The sequence below is a fragment of the Somniosus microcephalus genome, unplaced genomic scaffold (assembly GCF_052327205.1).
Source record: "Somniosus microcephalus isolate GS21.2 unplaced genomic scaffold, FLI_Smic_1.0 unresolved_chr5, whole genome shotgun sequence".
In the NCBI taxonomy this organism is placed as follows: Eukaryota; Metazoa; Chordata; class Chondrichthyes; order Squaliformes; family Somniosidae; genus Somniosus; species Somniosus microcephalus.
This window is the reverse complement of record NW_028225183.1, coordinates 4,789,604-4,807,670: the sequence shown is the minus strand read 5'-3', so window position 1 is coordinate 4,807,670 and position 18,067 is coordinate 4,789,604.

The following is an 18,067-nucleotide window of genomic DNA, read 5'->3' as shown; positions in this document are numbered from 1 at the left end:
AATTTATGTATTTCCAGTCACCTACTGGTCAGCGGGTCAGTTACTGTGTGTTCGGTCAGGTTGTGGTCAGTGGGTCAGTTTCTGTGTGTATTTTCAGGTTGTGGTCAGTGGGAAAGTTTCTGTGCTTTCGCTCATGCTGTGCTCAGTGTGCCAGTTTCTGTGTGTTAGTTCAGGCTGTGGTCAACATGTCAGTTTCTGTGTGTTGGTTCAGTTTGTGGTCTGTGGGTCAGTTTCTGTGTGTTCGGACACGTTGTCGTCAGTGGGTCAGTTTCTCTGTCTTCAGTCAGGTTGTGGACAGTGGGTCAGTTTTTGTGTTTTCGGACTGTTTTGGGTCAGTGGGTCGGCTTGTGTCTGTTCAGTCATGTTGTGGCCAGAGTGTCAGTTTCTCTTTGTTCGTTCCGCTTGTGTTCAGTGTGTCCGTTTCTGTGTGTTCGATCAGGTTGTGTTCAGTGAGTCAGTTTCTGTGTGGTCAGTCAACTTTTGATCAGTGGGTCATGTTCTGGGTGTTTGGTCAGGTTGTGGTCAGTGGGTCAACTTCTGTGTGCGTGCTCTGGTTGTGGCCAGTGGTTCAGTTTCTGTCTTTTTGATCAGCTTCTGGTCAGCGGGCCAGTTTCTGTGTGTTCAGTCAGTTTGTGTACAGTGAGTCAGCTCCTGTGTGCTCGTACAGGTTGTGGTCAGTGGATCCGTTTCTGTGTGTTCGGACAGGTTGTGGTCAATGAGTCAGTTCCTGTGTGTTCGGTCAGGTTGTGTTCAGTGGGTCAGTTACTGTGCTCGGTCAGGTTGTGGTCAATGAGTCAGTTTCTGTGTGTTCGGTCAGGTTGTGTTCAGTGGGGCAGTTACTGTGCTCAGTCAGTTTGTGGTCACTGTGTCAGTTTCTGTGTGTCCTGTCATGTTATGGTCAGTGGTACAATTTCTGTGTTCTCGCTCAGTTTGTAGTCAGTGTGTCAGTCTGTGTGTTCAGAGAGCTTGTGGTCAGTTGGTCATTTCATGTGTGTGCAGTCTGGCTGTAGTCTGTGGGTCAGGTTCTGTTTGATTGTTCAGGTTGTGGTCAGTGGGTCAGTTTCTGTGTGTTCAGTCAGATTGTTGTCATTGGGTCAGATTCTGTGTGTTCGGTCATGTTGAGGTCGAAATGACAGTTTCTGTGTGTTCGTTCAGTTTGTGGTCAGTGGGTCATTTTCTGTGTGTTTGTTCATGTTGTGGTCAGTGGGTCATTCTCTGCGTGTTCGGTTAGGTTGTGGTCAGTGTGTCAGTTTCTGTGTGTTCGGCCATTTTCTGGTCAGTGGTTAGTTTCTGTGTGAACGGTCAGGTTGTGTTCAGTGGGTCAATTTCTGTATTTTCAGTCAGCTTCTGGTCAGCGGATATGTTTCTTTGTGTTCGGTCAGGTGGTGTTCATTGGGTCACTTACTGTGTTTTCGGTCTGGTTGTGTTCTGTGGGTCAGTTTCTGTATGTTCGGTCAGGTTGTGTTCAGTGCGTCAGTTTCTGCGTGATCAGTCAGGTTCTGTTCAGTGGGTTAGATTTTGTGTGTTCCGTCAGCTTGCGGTCAGTGGGTCAGTTTGTGTGTGTTCAGTAGGTTGTGGTCATTGAATCAGTTTCTGGGAGTTCGGTCAGTTTGTGGCCAATGGTTCAGCTTCTGTGTATTCCATCAAATTGTGGTCTGTGGGTCAATTTCTGTGTTTTCGGTCAGCTTCTGGTCAGCAGGTCAGTTTCTGTGTGTTCGGTCAGGTTGCGTTCAGTGGGTCAGTTACTGTATGCTCGGACATTTTGTGGTCAGTGGGTCAATTTCTGTGTTATTGGAAAGATTGTGGTCAGTGGATCAGTTTCTATGTGTTCAGTCAGTTTGTGGTCAGCTGGTAAGTTTCTGTGTGTTTGGTCAGATTTTGGTCAGTGGGTCATTTTTTGCGTGTTCAGACAGGTTGTGGTCAGTGGGTAGGTTTCTGTCTGATCGGTCAAGTTGTGTTCAGTGGTTCAGTTACTGTGTACTCGGGCTGGTTGTGGTCAGTGGGTCAGTTTCAGTGCGTTCAGTCAGGTTGTGGTCAGTGGGTCAATTTTTGTGTGTTAGGTCAGATTGTGTTCAGTGGGTCAGTTACTGTGTGCTCGGTCATGTTGTGGTCAGTGGATCAGTTTCTGTGTGTTCATACAGATTCTGTTGCGTGGGTCAGCTTCTGTGTGTTCGGACGGGTTGTGATCAGTGGATCAGTTTCTGTGCGTTCTGTCATGTTATGGTCAGTGGGCCAGTTTCCGTGTGTTCGGTCAGGTTGTGTTCAGTGGGTCAGTTACTGAGTGCTCGGTCAGGTTGTGGTCAGTCGGTCAACTTACGTGTGTTCTGCCAGTTTCTGTTGAGTGGGACAATTTGTGTTTTCGGACAGTTTGTGATCAGTGGGTCAGTTTCTGTGTGTTTGGTCAGGTTGTGGTCAGTGGTTCAGCTTCTGCGAATTCAGACAGGTTGTGGTCAGTGGATCAGTTTCCATGTGTTCGGTCAGTTTGTGGTCAGCTGGTAAGTTTCTGTGTGCTCGGGCTGGTTGTGGTCAGTGGGTCAGTTTCTGTGTGTTCAGTCAGGTTGTGGTGAGTGTGTCAGTTTTTGTGTGTTCAGTCAGGTTGTGGTCAGTGGGTCAGTTTCTGTGTGTTCGTACAGATTCTGTTGATTGGGTCAGCTTCTGTGTGTTTGGACAGGTTGTGGTCAGTGCGTCAGTTTCTTTGTTTTCAGAGAGTTTGTGGTAAGTGGATCAGTTTCTGTGCGTTCTGTCATGTTATGGTCAGTGGGTCAGTTTCTGTGTTTTCAGACACGTTGTGTTCAGTGGGTCAGTTACTGTGTGCTCGGTCAGGTCGTGGTCAGTGGGTCAGTTTCTGTGTGTTCTGTCAGCTTGTGGCCTGTGGGTCGTTTTGTGCGTGTTCAGTCAGGTTGTGTTAAGTCGATCTGTTACTGGGTGTTTGGTCAGGTTGTGTTCAATGGTTCAGCTTCTGCGTGTTCAGTCAGGTTGTGGTCAGTCGGTCAATTTCTGTGTTTTCGGCCAGCTTCTGGTCAGTGGGTCAGTTTTTATGTGTTCAGACAGGTTGTGGTCAGTGGGTCAGTGTCTTTGTTTTTGATCAGGTTGTTGTCTCTGTGTCAGTTTCTGTGTGTTCGGTCATGTTGTGGTCATTGAGTAAGTTTCTGTCTGTTCGCTCAGGCTGTGTTCAGTGGTTCTGTTACTGTGTGCTCGGTCTGTTTGTGGTCAGTGTGTCTGTTTCTTTGTGTTCAGTCAGGTTGTGATCAGTTGGTCAGTTTTTGTGTGTTCGGTCAGATTGTGTTCAGTGGGTCAGTTACTGAGTGCTCGGTCAGTTTGTGGTCAGTGTGTCAGTTTCTGTCTGTTCGTTCAGGTTGTGTTCAACGGTTCAGTTACTATGTGCTCGGGCTGGTTGTGGTCAGTGGGTCAGTTTCTGTGTGATAAGTCAGGTTGTGGTCAGTGGGACAGTTCTTGTGTGTTTGGTCAGATTGTTTTCAATGGGTCACTTACTCTGTGCTCGGATAGGTTGTGGTCAGTGGGCCAGTTTCTGTATGTTTGTACAGATTCTGTTGAGTGGGTCAGCTTCTATGTGTTCGGATAGGTTGTGGTCAGTGGGTCAGTTTTTTGTTTTCAGAGAGTTTGTGATCAATGGGTCAGTTTCTGTGTCATAGAGTCATAGAGTAATACAGCACGGATAGAGGCCCTTCGGCCCATCGTGTCCGCGCCGGCCATCAAGCCCTGACTAATCTAATCCCATATTCCAGCATTTGGTCCGTAGCCTTGTATGCTATGGCATTTCAAGTGCTCATCCAAATGCTTCTTAAATGTTGTGAGGGTTCCTGCCTCCACAATACTTTCAGGCAGTGAGTTCCAGACTCCAACCATCCTCTGGCTGAAAAAGTTCTTTCTCAAATCCCCTCTAAACCTCCCGCCCTTTACTTTGAATCTATGCCCCCTAGTTATTGACCCCTCTACTAAGGGAAAAAGATGCTCAGCATCCATCCTATCTATGCCCCTCATAATTTTGTACTCCTCAATCATGTCCCCCCTCAGCCTCCTTTGCTCCAACGAAAACAAACCCAATCTGCCCAGTCTCTCTTCATAGCTGAAGCACTCCAGCCCTGGTAACATCCTGGTGAACCTCCTCTGCACCCTCTCCAATGCGATCACATCCTTCCTGCAGTGTGGCGACCAGAACTGCACACATTATTCCAGCTGTGGCCTGACCAGTGTTTTATACAGCTCCATCATAACCTCCTTGCTCTTATGTTCAATGCCTCGGCTAATGAAGGCAAGTATCCCATATGCCTTTTTTACCACCTTATCCACCTGTTCCACCGCCTTCAGGGATCGGTGAACTTGCACACCCAGATCCCTCTGACCCTCCGTCTTGCCTAGGGTCTTTCCATTCATTGTGTATTCCCTTGCCTTGTTAGTCCCCCCAAAGTGCAACACCTCGCACTTTTCCGGGTTAAATTCAATTTGCCACTGTTCCGCCCATCTGACCAACCCATCTATATCGTCCTGCAGACTGAGGCTACCCTCCTCGCTCTTTACCACCCTACCAATTTTTGTATCATCCGTGAACTTACTGATCATACCTTTTACATTCATATCCAAGTCATTAATGTAGACCACAAACAGCAAGGGACCCAGCACCGATCCCTGTGGTACCCCACTGGCCACAGGCTTCCAGTCACAAAAACAACCTTCGACCACCACCCTCTGCCTTCTGCCACTAAGCCAGTTTTGTATCCAATGTGCCAAGGCACCCTGGATTCCATGGGCTCTTACCTTCTTGACCAGTCTCCTGTGCGGGACTTTATCGAAGGCCTTACTGAAATCCATGTATACCACATCCACTGCGTTACCCTCATCCACACACCTAGTCACCCCCTCAAAAAATTCAATCAAATTAGTCAGACATGATCTTCCCTTGACAAAGCCCTGTTAACTATCCCTGATTAATCCTTGACTCTCCAAGTGGAGACAAATTTTGTCCCTCAGAATTTTTTCCAATAACCTTCCTACCACTGATGTTAGGCTCACTGGCCTGTAGTTCCCCGGTTTTTCCCTACTCCCCTTCTTGAATAATGGTACTACATTAGCGGTTCTCCAGTCCTCTGGCACATCCCCTGTGGCCAGAGAGGTTCTGATTATATGTGTTAGAGCCCCCGCAATCTCTTCCTTTGCCTCACACAGCAGCCTGGGATATATTTCGTCCGGGCCTGGGGTTTTATCCAATTTTAGGCCTGCTAAAACCGCCAATACCTCCTCTCTCTCGATGTTAATATGTTCGAGCATATCACAGTCCCCCCGCTCTATTTCTATGTCTGCATCGTCCTTCTCCATAGTGAAAACAGATGCAAAAAATTCATTTAGAACCCCTCCTACATCTTCTGGCTCCACACACAGATTGCCACTTTTGTCCCTAATGGGCCCTATTTTTCCCTAGTTATCCTCTTACCCTTAATATACTTATAAAACATCTTAGGGTTTTCCTTTATTTTGCTCGCCAGTGTTATTTCATGGCCCTCCTTGATCTCCTAATTTCTTTTTTAAGTATCCCCCTGCACTTTTTGTACTCCTCTAGGGCTTCCTCCGTCTTTAGCCTTTTGTATCTGCCAAAAGCCCTACTTTTTTTCCTAATCCATTCTCGTATATCCCCTGACATCCAAGGTTCCCTGTGGTTTTTGGAACCACCCTTGACCTTTACGGGAACATGTTGCCATTGTATGACCTCAATCTCCCTTCTGAAAGCCTCCCATTGCTCCGATGCGGATTTTCCTACAAGTAGCTGATCCCAGTCCATTTTGGCCAGATCCTGCCTTACCCTATTAAAATTGGCCTTCCCCCAATTTAGAACCTTTATTTCCGGCCCATCCCTGTCCTTTTCCATGACCACCTTAAATCTCACCATATTATGGTCACTGTCACCAAAGTGCTCACCTACTAGCACTTCTTCCACTTGGCCGGCCACATTCCCTAGAATTAGGTCCGGTACCGCCCCCTCTCTTGTAGGACTTTCTAAATGCTGGCTCAAAAAGCTCTCCTGGATGCACTTTAAGAATTCTACACCCTCTGAGCCTTTCACACTCTGACTATCCCAGTTGATATTGGGGAAGTTGAAATCCCCCATTATTATTACCCTATTATTTGCACATTTCTCTGAGATTTGCCTACATATCTGTTCCTCTATCTCCCCCTGACTGTTTGGGGGCCTATAGTACACTCCCAGCAAAGTGCTTGCCCCCTTTTTATTTTTAAGCTCCACCCGTATGGCCTCATTAGAGGAACCTGCTAATATATCATCCCTCCTTATGGCAGTAATTGATTCCTTAATTAATATTGCGACACCCCCTCCTCTTATCCCTCCTCCTCTGTCTCGCCTGAAGATTCTGTACCCCGGAATATTGAGCTGCCAGTCTTGCCCCTCCCTCAACCATGTTTCCATGATAGCAACAATATCGTACTCCCATGTTTTTATCAACACCTTCAGCTCATCCACCTTATTTGCAAGACTCCTTGCATTAAAATAGATGCCATCCAGCCTTGCCCTTATATATTTGCCCTGTCTACCAAGCTGACTTGTTTTTTTCTCTATAATTGGCAGCACATCACCCCCTATTTCAGCTCCACTCTGTATCCCATCCCCCTGCCAAGTTAGTTTAAAACCCCCCCAACAGTGCTAGCAAACCTCCCCGCAAGGATATTTGTCCCGCTCTGGTTCAGGTGCAACCCGTCCGACTTGTACAAGTCCCACCTTTCCCAGAAGCAGGCCCAGTGATCCAGGAAACTAAAATCATCCCTCCTGCACCAACTCTTTAGCCACGCATTCTTCTGTTCTATCCTCCTATTCCTATACTCACTAGCACGTGGCACTGGAGTAATCCAGAGATTACAACCTTTGAGGTCCTGCTCTTTAATCTGCTACCTAGCTCCCTAAATTCTTGATGCAGGACCTCATCCCCCTTCCTACCTATGTCGTTGGTCCCAATGTGGACCACGACCTCTGCCTGCTCACCCTCCCCCTTAAGAATGCCCTGTAGCCGCTCAGTGACATCCATGACCCTGGCCCCAGGGAGGCAACAAACCATCCTGGAGTCACGTTTGCGGCCACAGAAACGCCTATCTGTTCCCCTTACGATAGAATCCCCTACCACTATTGCTCTCCCACTCTTTTTCCTCCCTTTCTGAGCAGCAGAAGCGTCCCTGGTGCCAGGAAGTTGGCTGCTGCTGCTTTCCCCTGGTGAGTCATGCCCCTCAAAAGTATTCAACTTGGTATACCTGTTTGAAAGGGGGATGACCGCAGGGGTCCCCTGCACTTCCTGCCTGCCTCTGTTTCACCGCTTGATGGTCACCCAGTTTCTTTCTGCCTGTGCAGCCCTACCCTGCGGCATGAACAACTCACTAAACGTGCTATCCACGACCCTCTCAGCATCGCGCATGCTCCAAAACTCATCCACCCACAGCTCGAGCGCTGCAACGCGGTCTACAAGTAGCTGCAGCTGGATGCATTTCTTGCACACATGGCCGTCAGGGATACTGGCAGCGTCCCTGACTTCCCACATGGAGCAAGAGAAGCAGAACACGGGTCTGAACTCTCCTGCCATGACTTACTCCTTTAATTAATTTAAAAATGTATTCAATTCCCCAGTTACAGGTATACTCTAGGGCGCTTTATTTACCAACAGTCCCCACTACACCAGAGACCCTAGAAATTTAACACCACAGAAATCAAGCTTGTATTGAAAAGAGCGAAATACTCACCAACCAATCACTTACCTGCTCCCCGGTGACGTCACACTCTGATTACTTTTTACCTCTCTCCTCTGCTGTTGATTTGGTCGGGCCTCGGTCTTCGCGCCGGTTTTTATACCGGGCTCACCTCCTCTCTGCCACCGCTGCTCCCTGGAACTGGTCGGGCCTCGGTCTTCGCGCCGGGTTTTATACCGGGCTCACCTCCTCTCTGCTGCCGCTGCTCCCTGGAACTGGTCGGGCCTCGGTCTTCGCGCCGGTTTTTATACCCTGCTCACCTCCTCTCTGCTGCCGCTGCTCCCTGGAACTGGTCGGGCCTCGGTCTTCGCGCCGGATTTTATACCGGGCTCACCTCCTCTCTGCCACCGCTGCTCCCTGGAACTGGTCGGGCCTCGGTCTTCGCACCGGTTTTTATACCGGGCTCACCTCCTCTCTGCTGCTGCTGCTCCCTGGAACTGGTCGGGCCTCGGTCTTCGCGCCGGTTTTTATACCGGGCTCACCTCCTCTCTGCTGCCGCTGCTCCCTGAAACTGGTCGGGCCTCGGTCTTCGCGCCGGTTTTTATACCGGGCTCACCTCCTCTCTGCTGCTGCTGCTCCCTGGAACTGATCGGGCGTCGGTCTTCGCGCCGGTTTTTATACCGGGCTCACCTCCTCTCTGCTGCCGCTGCTCCCTGGAACTGGTCGGGCCTCGGTCTTCGCGCCGGCTTTTATACCGGGCTCACCTGCTCTCTGCTGCCGCTGCTCCCTGGAACTGTTCTATCATGTTATGGTTAGTGGGTCAGTTTTGTTTGTGTTCGGTCAGGTTGTGTTCAGTGTTTCAGTTACTGTGTGCTCGGTCAGGTTGTTGTAAGTGGGTCAATTTCCGTGTGTTCCGCCAGTTTCTGTTGAGTGGGTCATTTTCTGTGTGTTCGGACAGTTTGTGGTCAGTGGGTCAGCTTCTGTGTTTTCTGTCAGCTTGTGGTCAGTGGGTCAGTTTGTGTGCGTTCAGTCAGGTTGTGTTCAGTGGATCAGTTTCTGGGTGTTTGTTCAGGTTGTAGTAAGTGGTTCAGCTTCTGCATGTTCAGTCAGGTTCTGGTCTGTGGGTCAATTTCTGTGTTTTTGGTCAGGTTCTGGTCAGTGGGTCAGTTTTGGTGTGTTCAGACAGGATGTGGTCGGTGGGTCAGTGTCTTTATGTTTGTTTAGGTTGTTGTCAGTGGGTCAGTTTTATTTTCGGGCAGCTTTTGGTCAGATGGTAAGTTTCTGTGTGTTTCGTCAGGTTGTGGTCAGTGGTTCTGTTTCTGTGTGTTCTGACAGGTTGTGGTCAGTGGGTTAGTTTCTGTGTGTGTGGACAGTTTGTAGTCAGTGGTTCAGTGTCTTTGTGTTTGGGCAGGTTGTGGTCAGTGGGTCAGTTTCTGTGTGATCGGTCAGGTTGCGGTCATTGGTGAATTTCTATGTTTTTGGACAGTTTATGGTCAGTGGGTCAGTTTCTGCATTGTTCGGTCAGGTTGTGGTCAGTGTGTCACTTTCTGTCTGTTTGGTCAGTTTGTGTTCAGTACTTCAGTTACTGTGTGCTCGGGCTGGTTGTGGTCAGTGGGTCAGCTTCATTGTGTTCGGACAGGTTGTGGTCGGTGGGTCAGTTTCTGCATTGTTCAGTCATGTTATTGTCAGTGGGTCAGTTTCTGTGTGTTCGGTCAGTTTGTGTTCAGTGGGTCAGTTACTGTGTGCTCGGTCAGGTTGTGGTCAGTGGGTCAATTTCTGTGCGTTCTGCCGGTATCTGTTGAGTGGGTGAGTTTCTGTGTGTTCGGACAGTTTGTGGTCAATGGGTCAGTTTCTTTGTGTTCCGTCAGCTTGTGGTCAGTGGGTCAGTTTCTGTGTGTTCAGTCAGGTTGTGTTCAGTGGATCAGTTTCTGTGTGGGCGGACAGCTTGTGGTCCGTGGCTCAGTGTCTTTGTGTATGCGCAGATTGTGGTCAGTGGGTCAGTTTCGGTGTGTTCTGTCAGGTTGTGGTCTTTGGGTCAGTTTCTGTGTTTTCGGACAATTTGTGGTCAGTGGGTCAGTGTATGTGTGTTCGGACAGTTTGTGGTCAGTGGGTCAATTTCTGTGTGTTCTGTCAGCTTGTGGTCAGTGGGTCAGATTCTCTGTGTTCAATCAGGTTGTGTTCAATGGATCTGTTACTGTGTCCTCGGTCTGGTTGTGGACTTTTGGTCAGTTACTGTTTGTTCAGGGAGGTTGTGGTCAGTGGGTCAGTTCATGTGTGTTCGGTCAGGTTTTGTTCAGTGGGTCACTTTCTGTTTGATCGGTCAGGCTGTGTTCAGTGGGTCAGTATGTGTGTGTTCTGTCAGCTTGCAGTCAGTGGGCCGCTTTGTGTGTGTTCAGTCAGCTTGTGGTCAGTGGGTCCGTTTCTGTGTGTCTGTACAGATTCTGCTGTGTGGGTCAGCTTCTGTGTGTTCGGACAGGTTGTGGTCAGTGGGTTAGTTTCTTTGTTTTCAGAGAGTTTGTGGTCAATGTGTCAGTTTCTTTGTTTTCTCTCATGTTATGGTCAGTGGGTCAGTTTCTTTGTGTTCGGTTAGTTTGTGTTCAGTGGGTCAGTTACTTTGTGCTCAGTCGGGTTGTTGTCCGTTGGTCAATTTCCGTGTGTTCTGCCAATTTCTGTTGAGTGGGTCAGTTTCTGTGTGTTCGGACAGTTTGTGGTCATTGGGTCAGTTTCTCTTTTTCGGAGAGTTTATGGTCAGTGGGTAAGTTTCTGTCTATTCGGTCAAGTTGTGTTCAGTAGTTCAGTTACTGTTTGCTCTGGCTGGTTGTGGGCAGTGAGTCAGCTTCTTTGTGTTTGGACAGTTTGTGGTCAGTGGGTCAGTTAATGTGTGTTCAGTCATGTTATGGTCAGTTGGTCAGTTTCTGTGTGTTCGGTCAAGTTGTGTTCATTGTGTCAGTTACTGTGTGCTCGGTCAGGTTGTGGTCAATGGGTCAATTTCCATGTTTTCCGCCAGCTTCTGTTGAGTGCTTGAGTTTCTGTGTGTTCGGACAGTTTGTGGTCATTCGGTCAGTTTGTGTGTGTTCAGTCAGGTTGTGTTCAGTGGATCAGTTTCTGTGTCTGCGGACAGGTTGTGGTCAGTGGTTCAGTGACTTTGTGTTTGGGCAGTTTGTGGTCAGTGAGTCAGTTTCTGTTTGTTTGGTCAGGTTGTGGTCAATGTGTCAGTTTCTGTCTGTTCAGAGAGTTTATGTTCAGTAGTTCAGTTACTGTGTGCTCGGGCTGGTTGTGGTAAGTGTGTCAGTTTTTGTGTGTTCGGACAGGTTGTGGTCAGTGGGTCTGTTTCTGTGTGTTCAGCCAGGTGGTGGTCAGTGGTCAGTTTCTGTGTTTTCGGACAGATTCTGTTGAGTGGGTCAGTTTCTGTGTGTTCGGACAGGTTGTGGTCAGTGGGTCATTTTCTTTGTTTTCGGAGAGTTTGTGGTCAGTGGATCAGTTTCTGTGTGTTCTGTCATGTTATGTTCAGTGGGTCAGTTTCTGTGTGTTCGGTCAGTTGGTGTTCAGTGGGTCAGTTACTGTGTGCTCGGTCAGGTTGTGTTCAGTGGGTCAATTTCCGTGTGCTCGGACAGTTTCTGTTGAGTGGGTCAGTTTCTGTGTGTTCGGACAGTTTGTGGTATGTGGGTCTGTTTCTGTGTTTTAGGACAGTTTGTGTCAATGGGTCAGTTTCTGTGTGTTCTGTCATTTTGTGGTCTGTGGGTAAGTTTCCGTGTGTTCGGTCAGGTTGTGGTCAGTGTGTCAGTTTCTTTGTGTTCGGTCAGGTTGGTTTCAGTGGGTAAGTTACTGTGTGCTCAGTCTGGTTGCGGTCAGTGTGTCAGTTTCTGAGTGTTCGGACAGGTTGTGGTCAGTGGGTCAGTTTCTGTGTGTTCTGTCATTTTGTGGTCAGTGTGTCAGTTTCTTTGTGTTTGGTCAGTTTGTATTCAGTGGGTAAGTTACTGTGTGCTCGGTCTGGTTGTGTTCAGAGGCTCAGTTACTGTGTGCTTGGTGAGATTGTGGTCAGTGCGTCAGTTTCTGTGTAATCGGACAGATTCTGTTGAGTGGGTCAGTTTCTGTGTGTTCGGATAAGTTGTGGTCAGTGGGTCAGTTTCTGTGTCTTCTGTCATGTTGTGGTCAGTGGGTCAGTTTCTTCGTGTTTGGTCAGGTTGTATTCAGTAGTGAGTTACTGTGTGCCCGGTCAGGTTGTGTTCAGTGGGTCAGTTTTCGTGTGTTTGTTCAGCTTCTGTTGAGTGGGGCATTTTCTGTGTGTTTGGACTAGCTGTGTTCAGTGGGGCAGTTTCTGTGTTTTCCGACAGTTTGTGGTCAGTGGGTCAATTTCTGTGTGCTCTATCATGTTGTGGTCTGTGGGTCAGTTTCCTTGTATTCTGTCAGGTTGTGTTCAGTGGGTCAATGTCTGTGTGTTTGTTCAGGTTGTGGTCAGTGGGACAGTTTCTGTGTTCTTGGACAGTTTGGGGTCTGTGGTTCAGTTTCTATTTGTTCGATCATGTTGTGGTCAGTGTGTCAGTTTCTGTGTGTTCAGTCAACTTGTGTACAGTGTGTTAGTTTCTATGTGTCCTGTCATGTTGTGGTCTCTGGTTCAGTTTCTGTGTGTTTGGTGAGGTTGTTTTCTGTTGCTCAGACTCTGTGTGTTTGTTCACGTAGTGGTCAGTGTGTCAGTTTCTGTGTTCCGATCAGGTTATGATCAGTGGCCCTGATTCTGTATGTTTGTTCATGCTGTTTTCATTGGGTCAGTTTCTGCGTGTTCCATCAGGTTGTGGTCAGTGGGACAGTTTCTGTTTGTTCGGTCAGTTTCTGTGTGTTCAGTCAGGATGTGGTCAGTGGGTCAGTTTCTGTGTGTTCAGTCAGTTTCTGTGTTTTTGGACAGGATGTTGTCTGTGGGTCAGTTTCTCTGTTTTCTGCCAGCTTGTGGTCAGTTGTTCAGTTTTTGTGTGTTGGTTCAGCTTGTGGTGAAAGGGGCTGTTTCTGAGTGTTTGGTTATTTTGTGGCCAGCGGGTCCGTTTCTGAGTTTTTGTTCAGTTTGTGGTCAGTGGGTCTGATTCTTTGTGATCGGTCAAGTTGCATTCAGTGTGTCAGTTTCTGTGTGTTCGATCAGCTTGTGGTCATTGGGTCACTTATTGTGTGTTCAGTCAAGTTGTGATCAGTGGGTCATCTACTCTGTGTTTGGTCAGGTTTAGTTCAGTCAGTCAGCTTCTGTGTGCGAGCTCTGGTTGTTGTCATTGGTTCAGTTTCTGTCTTTCTGATCAGCTTCTGGTGAGCGGGTCAGTTTCTGAGTGTTCGGTCAGGTTGTGTTCAGTGGGTCAGTTACTGTGTGCTCGGTCATGTTGTGGTGAGTGGGTCAGTTTCCATGTGTTCGCAAAGTTCCTGTTGAGTGGGTCAGTTTCTGTGTGTTCGGACAGGGTGTGGTAAGTGGGTCAGTTTCTGTGTTTTCGCACAGTTTGTGGTAAGTGGGTCAGTTTCTGAGTTTTCTGTCATGGTGTGGTCTGTGGTTCAGTTTCCATGTGTTCGGTCAGGCTGTGTTCAGTGGGTCAGAGTCTGTGTGTTCGGTCAGGTTGCGTTCAGTGGGTCAGTTACTGTGTGCTCGGTCTTTTTGTGGTCAGTGTGTCAATTTCTTTGTTATCGGACAGTTTGTGGTCAGTGGATCAGTTTCTATGTGTTTGGTCAGTTTGTGCTCAGCTGGTAAGTTTCTGTGTGCTCTGTCATGTTGTAGTCTGTGGGTCAGTTAACCTGTGCTCGGTCAGGTTGTGTTCAGTGGGTCAATGCCTGTGTGTTTGTTCAGGTTGTTGTCAGTGGGTCAGTTTCTGCTCTCTCTGATTGTTTGGGGTCAGTGGATCATTTCAGTTTGTTCGGTCATGTTGTGGTCAGTGTGTCAGTTGCTGTGTGTTCAGTCAGTTTGTGGCCTGTGGTTCAGTTTCTGTGTGTTTGGTCAAGTTGTTTTCAGTTGTTCAGTTTCTTTGTGTTTGGTCAGGTTGTGGTCAGTTGGTCAGTTTCTGTGTTTTTGGACAGTTTGTGTTCAGTGGGTCATTTTTTGTTTGTTCAGTCAGGTTGTCTTCAGTGTGTAAGTTTCTATGTGTTCGGTCAATTTGTGGTCTGTGGGTCAGGTTCTGTGTGTTCAGTCAGGATTTGTTAAGTGGGTCAGTTTCAGTGTGTTTGGTCAGGTAGTAGTCATTGTGTCAGTTTCTGTGTGTTCGGTCAGGTTATGATCAGTGGCATTGTTTCTTTGTGTTTGGTCATGCTGTGTTCATTGGGTCAGTTTCTGCGTGCTCTGTCAGGTTGTGGTCAATGGGACAGTTTCTGTGTGTTCGCTCAGTTTCTGTGTGTTCAGTCAGGATGTGGTCAGTGGGTCAGTTTCTGTGTGTTCAGTCAGTTTCTGTGTGTTCAGTCAGGTTATGATTAATGGCCCTGTTTCTGTGTGTTTGGTCATGCTGTGTTCATTGGGTTAGTTTCTGCGTGTTCCGTCAGGTTGTGGTCAGTGGGACAGTTTCTCTGTGTTCGGTCAGTTTCTGTGTATTCGGTCAGTATCTGGGCAGTGGGTCAGTTTCTGCGAGTTCAGTCAGTTTCTGTGTGTTCGGACAGGATGTTGTCTGTGGGTCAGTTTCTGTGTTTTCTGTCAGGTTGTGGTCAGTTGTTCAGTTTCTGTGCGTTGGTTCAGCTTGTGGTCAAAGGGTCAGTTTCTGAGTGTTTGGTTATATTGTGGCCAGTGGGTCAGTTTCTGAGTGTTTGGTCAGTTTGTGGTCAGTGGGTCAGAATCTTTGTGACTGTTCAGTTTGCATTCAGTGCGTCAGTTTCTGTGTGTTCGATCAGCGTGTGGTCAGTGGGTCACTTACTGCGTGTTCAATCAGGTTGTGATCAGTGGGTCATGTTCTGGATGTTTGGGCAGGTTTTGGTCAGTGGGTCAGCTTCTGTGTGCGCGCTCCGGTTGTTGTCAGTGGTTCAGATTCTGCCTTTCTGATCAGCTTCTGGTCAGCGGGTCAGTTACTGTGTGTTTGGTCAGGTTGTGGTCAGTGGGACAGTTTCCATGTGTTCGGACAGTTCCTGTTGAGTGGGTCAGTTTCTGTGTGTTCCTGCAGGATGTGGTCAGCGGGTCAGTTTCTGTTTTTTCGGACAGTTTGTGGTAAGTGGTTCAGTTTCTGAGTTTTCTGTCATGTTGTGGTCTGTGGTTCAGTTTCCGTGTGTTCGGTCAGGTGTGTTCAGTGTGTCAGTTTCTGGTTCAGTTGCTGTGTGCTCGGTCTTTTTGTGGCCAGCGTGTCAATTTCTGTGTTATTGGACATTTTGTGGTCAGTGGAACAGTTTCCATGTGTTCGGTCAGTTTGTGGTCAGCTGCTAAGTTTCTGTGTGCTTGGTCAGATTGTGGTCAGTGGGTCAGTTTTTGTGTGTTCAGACAGGTTGTTGTCAGTGGGTAACTCTCTGTCTGTTCGGTCAGGTTGTGTTCAGTGGTGCAGTTACGGTGTGCTCGGGCTAGTTCTGATCAGTGTGTCAGTTTCTGTGTGTTCAGTCAGGTTGTATTCAGTGGGTCAGTTTTTGTGTGTTCAGTCAGGTTGTATTCAGTGGGTCAGTTTTTGTGTGTTCAGTCAGGTTGTGTTCAGTGGGTCAGTTTTTGTGTGTTCAGTCAGATTGTGCTCAGCGGGTCAGTTACTGTGTGCTCGGTCAGGTTGTGGTCAGTGGGTCAGTTTCTGTGTGTTCGTACAGATTCAGTTGAGTGGGTCAGTTACTTTGTTTTCAGAGAGTTGTGGTCAGTGGATCAGTTTCTGAGTTTTCTGTCATGTTATGGTCAGTGGGTTAGTTTCTGTGTGTTCAGTCAGGTTGTGTTCAGTTGGTCATTTACTGTGTGCTCGGTCAGGTTGTGGTCAGTGGGTTAATTTCCGTGTGTTCCACCAGTTTCTGTTGAGTGGGTCAGTTTTTGTGTGTTCGGACAGTTTGTGGTCAGTGGGTCAGTTTCTGTGTGTTCCATCAGCTTGTGATCAGTGGGTCCATTTGTGTGTGTTCAGTCAGGTTGTGTTCAGTGAATCTGTTTCTGGGTCTTTGGTCGGGTTGTTTTCATTGGTTCAGCTTCTGCGTGTTCAGTCAGGTTGTGGTGAGTGGGTCAATTTCTGTGTTTTCGTTCAGCTTCTGGTCAGTGGGTCAGTTTTTGTGTGTTCGGTCGGGTTGTGGTCAGAGGGTCACTGTCTTTGTTTTTGGTCAGGTTGTGGTCAGTGGGTCAGTTTCTGTGTGTTCGGTCATGTTGTGACCATTGGTTCAGTTTCTGTGTGTATGTTCAGGTTGTAGTCAGTGGGACAGTTTCTGTGCTTTTGCTCAGGCTGTGTTCAGTGATTCAGTTTCTGTGTGAACGGTCAGGTTGTGTTCACTGGGTCAATTTCTGTGTTTCCAGTCAGCTTCTGGTCAGCGGGTCAGTTACTGTGTTCTCGGACTTTTTGTGGTCAGTGGGTCAGTTTCTGTGTGTTCGGTCAGTTTATGGTCAGTGGGTCAGTTTCTCTGTGTATGTTCAGGTTGTGGTCAGTGGGTCAGTTACTGTTTGTTCGGTCAGGTTGTGGTCAGAGTGTCAGTTTCTGTCTGTTCTGTCTGGTTGTGTTCACTGGTTCAGTTATTGTGTGCTCGGGCTGGTTGTGGTCAGTGGGTCAGTTTGTCTGTGTTCAGTCAGGTTGTGGTCAGTGGGTCAGTTTTTGTGACTTCGGTCAGATTGTGTTCAGTGGGTCAATTACTTTGTGCTCGGTCAGTTTGTCGTCAGTGGGTGAATTACCGTGTGTTCCACCAGTTTCTAATGAGTGGGTCAGTTTATTTGTGTTCGGAAAGTTTGTGGTCAGTGCGTCAGTTTCTGTGTGTACTGTCAGCTTGTGGTCTGTGGGTCAGTTTGTGTGTGTTCAGTCAGTTTATGTTCAGTGGATCAGCTTCTGGTTGTGCGGACATGTTGTGGTCAGTGGTTCAGTGTCTTTGTGTTTGGGCAGGTTGTGGTCAGTGTGTCTGTTTCTGTCTGTTCAGTCAGGTTGTGTTCCGTAGTTCAGTTACTGTATGCTCGGGCTGGTTGTGGTCAGTGGGTCAGTTTATGTGTGTTCAGTCACGTTGTGGTTAGTGGGTCAGTTTATGTGTGTTCGGACAGGCTGTGGTCAGTGGGTCTCTTTATGTGTGTTCAGTCAGGTTGTGGTCAGTGGGTTTTTTTGTGTGTCTGGTCAGATTGTGTTCAATGGGTCAGTTACTGTGTGCTCGGTCAGGTTGTGGTCAGTGGGTCAGTTTCTGTGTGTTCGGACAGATTCTGTTGAGTGGGTCAGTTTCTGCGTGTTTGGACAGGTTGTGGTCAGTGGGTCAGTTTCGTTGTTTTCGGAGAGTTTGTGGTCAGTGGGTCAGTCTCTGTGTGTTCTGTCATGTTATGGTCAGTGGGTCAGTTTCTGTGTTTTCGGTCATGTTGTGTTCAGTGGGTCACTTACTGTGTGCTCGATCAGGTTGTGGTCCGTGTGTCAGTTTCTGGTTCTTTGGAAAGTTTCTGTTGATTGGGTCAGTTACTGTGTGTTCGGACAGTTTGTGGTCAGTGGGTCAGTTTCTGTGTTTTCGGACAGTTTGTGGTCAGTTGTTCAGTTTCTGTGTGTTATGTAATGTTGTTGTCTGTGGGTCAGTTTCCGTGTGTTTGGTCAGGTTCTTGTCAGAGTGTCAGTTTTTGGTGTTCGGTCAGGTTGTCTTCAGTGGGTCAGTTATTGTGTGCTCAGTCTGGTTGTGCTCAGTGGGTCAGTTTCTGTTTGTTCGAATACGTTGTCGTCATTGGGTCAGTTTCTTTGAGTTTGGTCAGGTAGTGTTCAGTGGGCCAGTTACTGTGTGCTCGGTGAGGTTGTGGTCAGTGGGTCTGTTTCTTTGTGTTCGGACAGATTCTGTTGAGTGGGTCAGTTTCTGTGTGTTCAGACACGTTGTTTTCAGTGGGTTAGTTTCTGTGTTTCGGAGAGTTTGTGGTCAGTGTGTCAGTTTCTATGTTTACGACCAGTTTGTGTTCAGTGTGTCAGATGCTGTGTGTTCGGTTAGGTTGTGGTCAGTGGGTCAGTTTCCATGTGTTCGGTCAGTTTCTGTTGAGTGTGTCAGTTTCTGTGTGATCGGGCAGGATGTGGTCAGTGGGTCAGTTTATGTGTTCTCCGACAGTTTGTGTTCAGTGGGTCAAATTTATGTGTGTTCTGTCATGTTGTGGTCTGTGGGTCAGTTTCCGTGTGATCAGTCAGGTTGTGTTCAGTGGGTCAGTTTCTGTGTGTTTGTTCAGGTTGTGGTTAGTGCGTCACTTTTTCTGTTCTCGGACAGTTTGTGGTCAGTGGGTCAGTTTCTGTTCGTTCGTTCATGTTGTGGTCTGTGCGTCAGTTTCTGT